Source organism: Ovis canadensis, chromosome 25 (assembly GCF_042477335.2).
Source record: "Ovis canadensis isolate MfBH-ARS-UI-01 breed Bighorn chromosome 25, ARS-UI_OviCan_v2, whole genome shotgun sequence".
In the NCBI taxonomy this organism is placed as follows: domain Eukaryota; kingdom Metazoa; phylum Chordata; class Mammalia; order Artiodactyla; family Bovidae; genus Ovis; species Ovis canadensis.
In genome coordinates this window covers 63,320,138-63,327,500 of record NC_091269.1, presented here as the reverse complement: position 1 = coordinate 63,327,500, position 7,363 = coordinate 63,320,138, and the positions used below count along the sequence as shown (strand labels likewise).

General features: G+C 70.0%; 1 pseudogene; it reads right to left on the bottom strand.

Moving 5' to 3' along the window:
* Positions 1 to 469: 469 nt before the first annotated feature.
* On the bottom strand, positions 470 to 616 carry LOC138430622 (5.8S ribosomal RNA; annotated as a pseudogene).
* Between the last annotated feature and the right edge of the window lie 6,747 nt (positions 617 to 7,363).

Below are 7,363 nucleotides of genomic sequence, written 5' to 3'. Positions count from 1 at the left end.
GCGCGAACCGCCCGTCCCGACGGGCGAGGAGCCGCGGGGCGTGGCCGGGAAGCGGGCACGGCCGCGGACGCACGGCGGGGCGGGGAAGGCACCGCAGGCGTGGGAGAGGGGGTGCCAGTCAAGGACTGAAGACGCGACCCACCGCCGCCACCACCACGGGGCCCCACCCCCGCCACCGCGTGGCGCGAGACTGTCCCCGACCCCGCATCTCGGGGCAGCAACACCCAGAGGCCGCTGGTATGAGGACGCGCTCCTAGGGGCGAAGACCGACCCCAGAAGGCCCGGCGGGCCAGGGGGCTCGGCGCGAGCTCACGGTCCTCTTCTCCCTTCTCGCGGGCGGCATCTCCCCCACGGCCACAGAGCCTTCGGGGGGACGCCGTGTCTGCACTTAGGGGACGGAGGGCCCGGGCGGGCCCTGCGAGGACAGCCCCCAGCCGCGCACCGGAGGGGCGATTGATCGTCGTTTCTCTATCGCCAGATAGGCGTAGCCCCTGGGAGGAACCCGGGGCCGTGCGCGTTCAAGTGTCGATGATCAATGTGTCCCACCCACATTAATTCTCGCAGCTAGCTGCGTTCTTCATCGACGCACGAGCCGAGTGATCCACCGCTAAGAGTCGTACGAGCTTCGTCAAGGTTTCGCTTCGGCGGGAGACCCGCCGCTGGCACGGGCACACGCCCGGCCGCTGCCCCCAGCTCCTTCTCCCGGAGGTGGGAGTCTGCGGCGGGCGGGGGGGTTGCCTTCCGCCGCCAAGTCAGACAGAAAACAGCAGACCGGAGGGGTCGGGAAGGTTTCACACGACGGGGCACCCGGCGCCCACACGCCAGCAGGTGGGTGCGGGCACCCCACAGGCGCCCGGGGCCTTGCACCCCCCCGGGACGGAGGCGCACGCACTGCGCACGGCCACGGCCCACGCGACGACCGCCGGGCAGCCCCCTCCCGACGGCCGCGGCGGCCGTGATCCGCGGCGTTGCCACGCCGCGCGCCCACTTCGCCCCTCGGGGGACGGGCGTGAGTCCGGGAGACGGGAGGCACTCTCCCGGACTCCCCGCGGGCCTGACCGCCCCGACCCCAAGGCGGACGGGCGACCTCCCAGGGCCTTAAACTCCGCGCCGGGACGCGCTAGGTACTCTGGAAAGGGGGAGGCGGCGAGGGGCACGGCGCGGCCCCGCGGGCCCCCGCCCCGACGCCGACCACCGACCGCCGCGTCCCTGCCCGCGGCCGCGCGCGGGCCTCGGCGCTGCCGGCCCCGCACACACGGGGGTGCCCGCGCGGCGCGCCGGTCGACTGCTGCCCGGAGGGCCCCACCACCGGGCGCCGGACAGCCAGCCCCACTCCGTCCCCCGGAACGGGGCAGAGCCCTTTTTCCCCACCGCTGCGTTCACACGTCGCCCCGTACGGGCCCGGCCCCCGCTTGACCTTCCCCATCCCTCTCTCCCAACCACCGGGGTGGGGGCCCCTCTACCCGCGCCCGCGTTCCCGGGCACCTCTCCCCTGCCACCACCACCGAGGGCGGCGGGCAGCGGGCAGGGGCTCCGACGGGAAGCTTGGCGCCCAGCGGGCAGGTGTGAGAGCCGAGAGAGGACGGGAGAACCCGGACGGAGACACACAAGCGGCCGGGAGGCGTGGGGGTGGGGGCGGGGGTGGGACAGAGCCCCGCGGCCCGGAGGGGGCGGGGAGGCGCCCGCGACTGCGCGACGGGCCCAGGGGCGGTGGACGACCGACCGACGACGACCGGCCGAGGCAGATCGCCCAGTCGGGCAGGCGCGGAGGCGACGGGAAGGGGCGAGTGGCCCCGCGACGGGAAGCCGCCGTCTGCTGCGTCAGTGCACAGCCCGCTAGACGACCGGAGGACCCGCGCCGCGGGGTCCGCGGGCCGGGTGGGGAGAGGCGGTCGGCCGGCGCCACGGCGGCGGGGCTCGTGCGGGAGGCGCACGGGGTACCCCTCACACCCCCCTCGGCACCCACGCTGAACCCTCGGGCCCACCTCGAGGGGACGTGGCGGGAGGGCCGGGCGGGAGAGGGACACACGCCGGAGGCGACGTCGCCGCCGCCGGGCGCGAGGCGCGGCGGGGCACCTCCCCGGACGCGCCCCCCTTCCCCCAACTCCTTCCCCATCCCGCGCCGCACGGGGGGTGGCTGCTGAAGGCGAGGCCTCGCGAGCCGGGCGGCCCGCGACCTTCACGCGTTAATGATCTTCCGCAGGTTCACCCACGGAAAACCTTGTTACGACTTTTACTTCCTCTAGATAGTCAAGTTCGACTGTCTTCTCAGCGCTCCGCCAGGGCCGTGGGCCGATGCCATGGGGGCCGATCCGAGGGCCCCTAAACTATCCAATCGGTAGTAGCGACGGGTGTGTGTACAAAGGGCAGGGACTTAATCAACGCAAGCTTATGACCTGCACTTACTGGGAATTCCTCGTTCATGGGGAATAATTAACTCGATCCCCATCACGAATGGGGTTCAACGGCTACTCAGCTCGCCGGCGTAGGTAGGCACACGCCGAGCCAGTCAGTGTAGCGCGTGCAGCCCCTGGACATCTAAGGGCATCACAGACCTGTTATTGCTCAATCCCTGGTGGCTGAACGCCACTTGTCCTCTAAGAAGTTGGGGGACGCCGACCATTGGGGTCGCGAACTAGCTAGCATGCCAGAGTCTCGTTCGTTATCGGAATTAACCAGACAAATCGCTCCACAACTAAGAACGGCCATGCACCACCACCCACGGAATCGAAAGAGCTATCAATCTGTCAATCCTGTCCGTGTCCGGGCCGGGTGAGGTTTCCCGTGTGTTGAGTCAAATTGGCTTCTGCGGCCCCACTCCTGTGGTGCCCCTTCGGCCAATTCCTTTAAGTTTCAGCTTTGCAACCATACCCCCTGAACCCAAAGACTTTGGTTTCCCGGTTGCCCCGGCGGGTCATGGGAATAACGCCGCATCGCCAGTCGGCATCGCTTATGGTCGGAACTATGACGGTATCTGATCGTCTTCGAACCCGACTTCGTTCTTGATTAATGAAAATATCTGGCAAATGCTTTCGCTCTGGTCCGTCTTGCGCCGGTCCAAGAATTTCACCTCTCTAGCGGCGCAATACGAATGCCCCTGGCCGTCCCTCTTAATCATGGCCTCAGTTCCGAAAACCAACAAAATAGAACCAGGTCCTATTCCATTATTCCTAGCTGCGGTATCCAGGCGGTTCGGGCCTGCTTGAACACTCTAATTTTTTCAGTAAACGCTTCTGGCCTCAAGTGGACACTCAGCTAAGAGCACGGGGAGGGGGCGCCGAGAGGCAAGGGGCGGGGACGGGCGGTGCTCGGCCTCGCCAGTGGACCGCCCGCCCCGCTCCCAAGATCCAACTACGAGCTTTTAACTGCAGCAACTTTAATATACGCTATTGGAGCTGGAATTACCGCGGGCCGCTGGCACCAGACTTGCCCTCCAAATGGATCCTCGCGGAAGGATTTAAAGTGGACTCATTCCAATTACAGGGCCTCAGGGAGTCCTGTATTGTTATTACCACCTCCCTGGCCGGGAGTGGGTAATTTGCGCCGCCTGCCGCTTTCCTTGATGTGGTAGCCGCTTCTCAGGTCTTCTCCGAATCGAACCCTGATTCCCCGTCACCCGTAGTCACCATGGTAGGGCACGGCGACTACCATCGGGGGTTGATAGGGCAGACGTTCGAATGGGCTCACCGCCGCCACGGGGGGGCGTGCGATCGGCCCGAGGTTATCTAGAGTCACCAAAGCCGCCGGCGCCCGCCCCCCGGCCGGGGCCGGAGGAGGCTGACCGGGTTGGTTTTGATCTGATAAATGCACGCATCCCCCCGCGAAGGGGGTCAGCGCCTGTCGGCATGTATTAGCTCTAGAATTACCACAGTTATCCAAGTAGGAGAGGAGCGAGCGACCAAAGGAACCATAACTGATTTAATGAGCCATTCGCAGTTTCACTGGTACCGGCCGTGCGTACTTAGACATGCATGGCTTAATCTTTGAGACAAGCATATGCTACTGGCAGGATCAACCAGGTAGGGAAGCGAGCACGACGACGAGGAGCCGGGCGTGCCGGTGGGGCGGGGGGAAGAGGCGCGAGCCGGCACGGAGACCCCCGTGAGGTGAGGCAGCCGAGGAGGGGGGTCGGGAACGCGCTCGCCGGGCCGGGAGACCCGACTGCCCCGGTCCCGCCTGGGCGGCGAGGGGACGCCCGACCGCGCGACGCGCCGGGTCCGCGGAGGGTCGCGCGCTGCCGCCACCGCGCGGGAGGCAAACAGGAGGGGCGATGGTGCGGCGGGAGGAGGAGGGCGGCGGGCCACCTCCTTCTCCCTCCTCCGCTCTGCCTGGCCCGGGCCACCACGGACGGCCGACGCGCCCTCGGCGTCCGCCTGTCCACCCACCCGTGAGTGGCGGGGGAGGCAGCGGGGGCGGGCGAGGACACGGGGGCGACCGGCCCGGGCGGGGGGCAAGACCGTGGGACCGTCCGCTCTCTCGGGCGAGCGCATCGGGCGGGGGCGCCCCTCGTCCAGCACGCGACGACGGCGGCGGCGGCGGCGGCGACGACACGGGCGACGGATCACGCGGCGGCGCGGGAAGCACCAGGCACACGGCCCCGGGGGAGCAGCAGACGGCGAGGGGACCGAGGCGGACGGACGGACGGAGAGGGGCACCGACGGATGCGGCCGCGCGGGGCCGACACTGCGCGCAACCGGTGGCGGAGGTGGGGTGGCCGCGCGCCACCGCGAGGAGCACACGTAACTGAACGAAGCACGGGGAAACGACACCACCGCTCGGCCTCAGGCACCTGAGGGACGACCTGGAGCGCTCCAGGGGCACCGCCGAGGGTCACACGAGGCACGCTCACACACCCGCGTGGGGCGCGCAGCGCGGCGGCGGCGGCACAGCCCTCCCCGCCACAGGGAGGGCCGCTCGCCGGGCACACGCCGAGAAGGCGAAGCGGGAGCAATCTGCTGTGTCAGAAGACCAACGGCGCCCACTGACGCCCCGAGGCAAGGGACAGCAGGAGACCGAAGGTCAGGGCCAGAGGCCACACACCCAACCCCTGCCTTCCTCACCCTCCCTGATGGGCAGCGGGGGGGAAGACAAGCGAGGGGCCCCCGCGGACAGACCGAGAAGAGCGGACACGCTCACTGGGAACGCCCGTCCCTCGTCTGGCACGGCTTAGGCTCGGCCCGGGAGAACACGACCACACCACATCGATCCGTGGACGCCAAGGTGGGGCGGGGGGAGGCACGGCGAGGACAGTCACCAGAGGGGCCCGTTTTAAGCCTCGCCGGCAACCTCCATCCCCCCCCACCTCGCCTCAGGCGAGAGCGGCCAACGACCCCAAGAGGAGAACACCTGACACGGAGCCCACAGGGCCGGGGGTCGTCCCAGCCGCCCCCAGGTGCCCACAGCGGGGGCGCGGGGCGCCCAGGGTAGAAGACCCGCGCCACCTCGCCCCCCCACCCTCGGGTCGCCCAGAGACCGGAGGTGGCACCGTGGGTCGGGTCAGCCAGACGACACCACACCGGAGCCGGCGCACAGGCCCAGGCGGGCGGCTCCAGCGGCAAGGGACGAACCGGGCACCAGCTGGCGGCCCAGAAGCCCAGAGCCCCGCGTGCGTCTAGAGACCCACAGTCCTCGGTGGCAAACACCAAAGGAGACCGTGTCAGCACTTACCTGGTGGCAAAAAAGGCCTATTAAGGGCGACGAAATGACAGCAGGCGACAGAGGAGCCCATCTACGACTCGCAGGGAGGGCCCCCGGAACCTTGTCCCGGCCACCTGTCCCCAACACTGCCCCATACACACCAGGCCCCGAGCTCTCGGGGGGGGGGGCGGGGGGGGGCGGGGGGGCGGCGGGGGGCAGGCGGGGGGTCATCTGGTCGACCGGGGGGGGGAGGGGCGCGTGGTGGCAAAAGGGGTGGGGGTGGGGGCGCGGACACCGAGAGAGGGGGAGCTGGCCGAGGACGCCCTCCCCGCTTCACCCACGCGGGTAGGGGGACCGGCCCGTCCGTGTCTCCGGACGGGGATTTGGCTTCGATGTGCAAAAGGAACACAGAAGACAGACCCGTCAGCGAGGCGCTTCCCACGAGACGAGCGGGCCCCGACCAGGGACCGCGCCCGGGGCCCAGACCGTCCTAGACGGGGCACCCAGGACGGCCCGAGCCGGTCCCCACCTCCCGACTGACTGGGATTCAGGGAGTCGGAGAGGGGTGAGCCAAAGTCGCGTCCGACGACCGAGACCCACGAGGGCACGCCGGAGGGTCGAGCGCGCCCTCCCCGGCCACCCGCGGAAGCAGGGTCCGGTCCATCCACGTCTCCGGACCCGTCAGGACTTTGACAAAGAGAAAGCATGGGTGCCGGGAGACGCCTCGGGCGACCGGACCCCACGGGGGGGACCGCACACGCGCCTCCCCCGGTCAACCCTCGGGTCCCCACCTCCGGAGCGCGACGCGGAAAACACCTCGGGCAGGAAGGACCCGAGGGCCCGGACCCAGGCGCGCCCTCCGGCGACCTCCAAGCCACCGTCCGGGCCGGTCCCCACCTCCGGAGCGGGGCCGAGGGCGAAGCACACGCTCCTGAGGGCGGCCCAGGAGGAGTCCGGACCGCCGAGCCCGAGTCCAGGCGCTCCGGGCAGGGAAGACCCTCTCCCTGCCCACCGCGGCGGCCCGGCCCAGGTAGGGTCCGGGCGGTCCGTCTCCGCGGCCGCAGGGGCACGGGGAGATGCTGGTCGACCCGGTCAGGCCGCCCCGCAAGCCGGCTGCGGTGCGCCGCGACGGTCACCCTCCTCAGAAACCTAGAGAACCAATCTCCGGCGACAGCAGGACTGTCCCTAGGCCTCGGCGCCACCGGGACTGTCGCCGCCAGCGTCGCCGGTGTCTGAGAGCTCTGCCTCGGGCCCAGAGGCTGAGTCACAATCCTCCTGAAGGAGGCCTCGCCGAAGCTCCAGAAGGGAGGGACAATATACACGCGGCCGCCAGGTGGCTCCCGACAAGCGACTCGAACGTCCCGAGGACGGGTGGCTGTCGCCGGCCGCCGGGGACGCCACCGCGCCGGCCGCCCAAACGCCCGAGCTCGGCCCGGAGCCTCCGCCGCCGAGCGACGCGACGCGACGCGACCCCGGCCGCAGAGGAAGGGAGACACGCTGGGAAGGATCTCCTCAGGAGGCTGCCACGAAGGAGACTCACTCCCCCACGCGATTCCGGGGTGCTGGGGGGACATTCCACGGAGACGCCGGCGGGCGGTGGGGGCTCGGGGCGGGGTCGGCGGAGAGAGGGGCACCAGCGAGCGGCATCGCAGACTCCCCCGGCCCCCCCTCCCCCGAAAGAGAGGGAGGGAGGGAGGGAGGGAGGGAGGGAGGGAGGGGCCGGCAA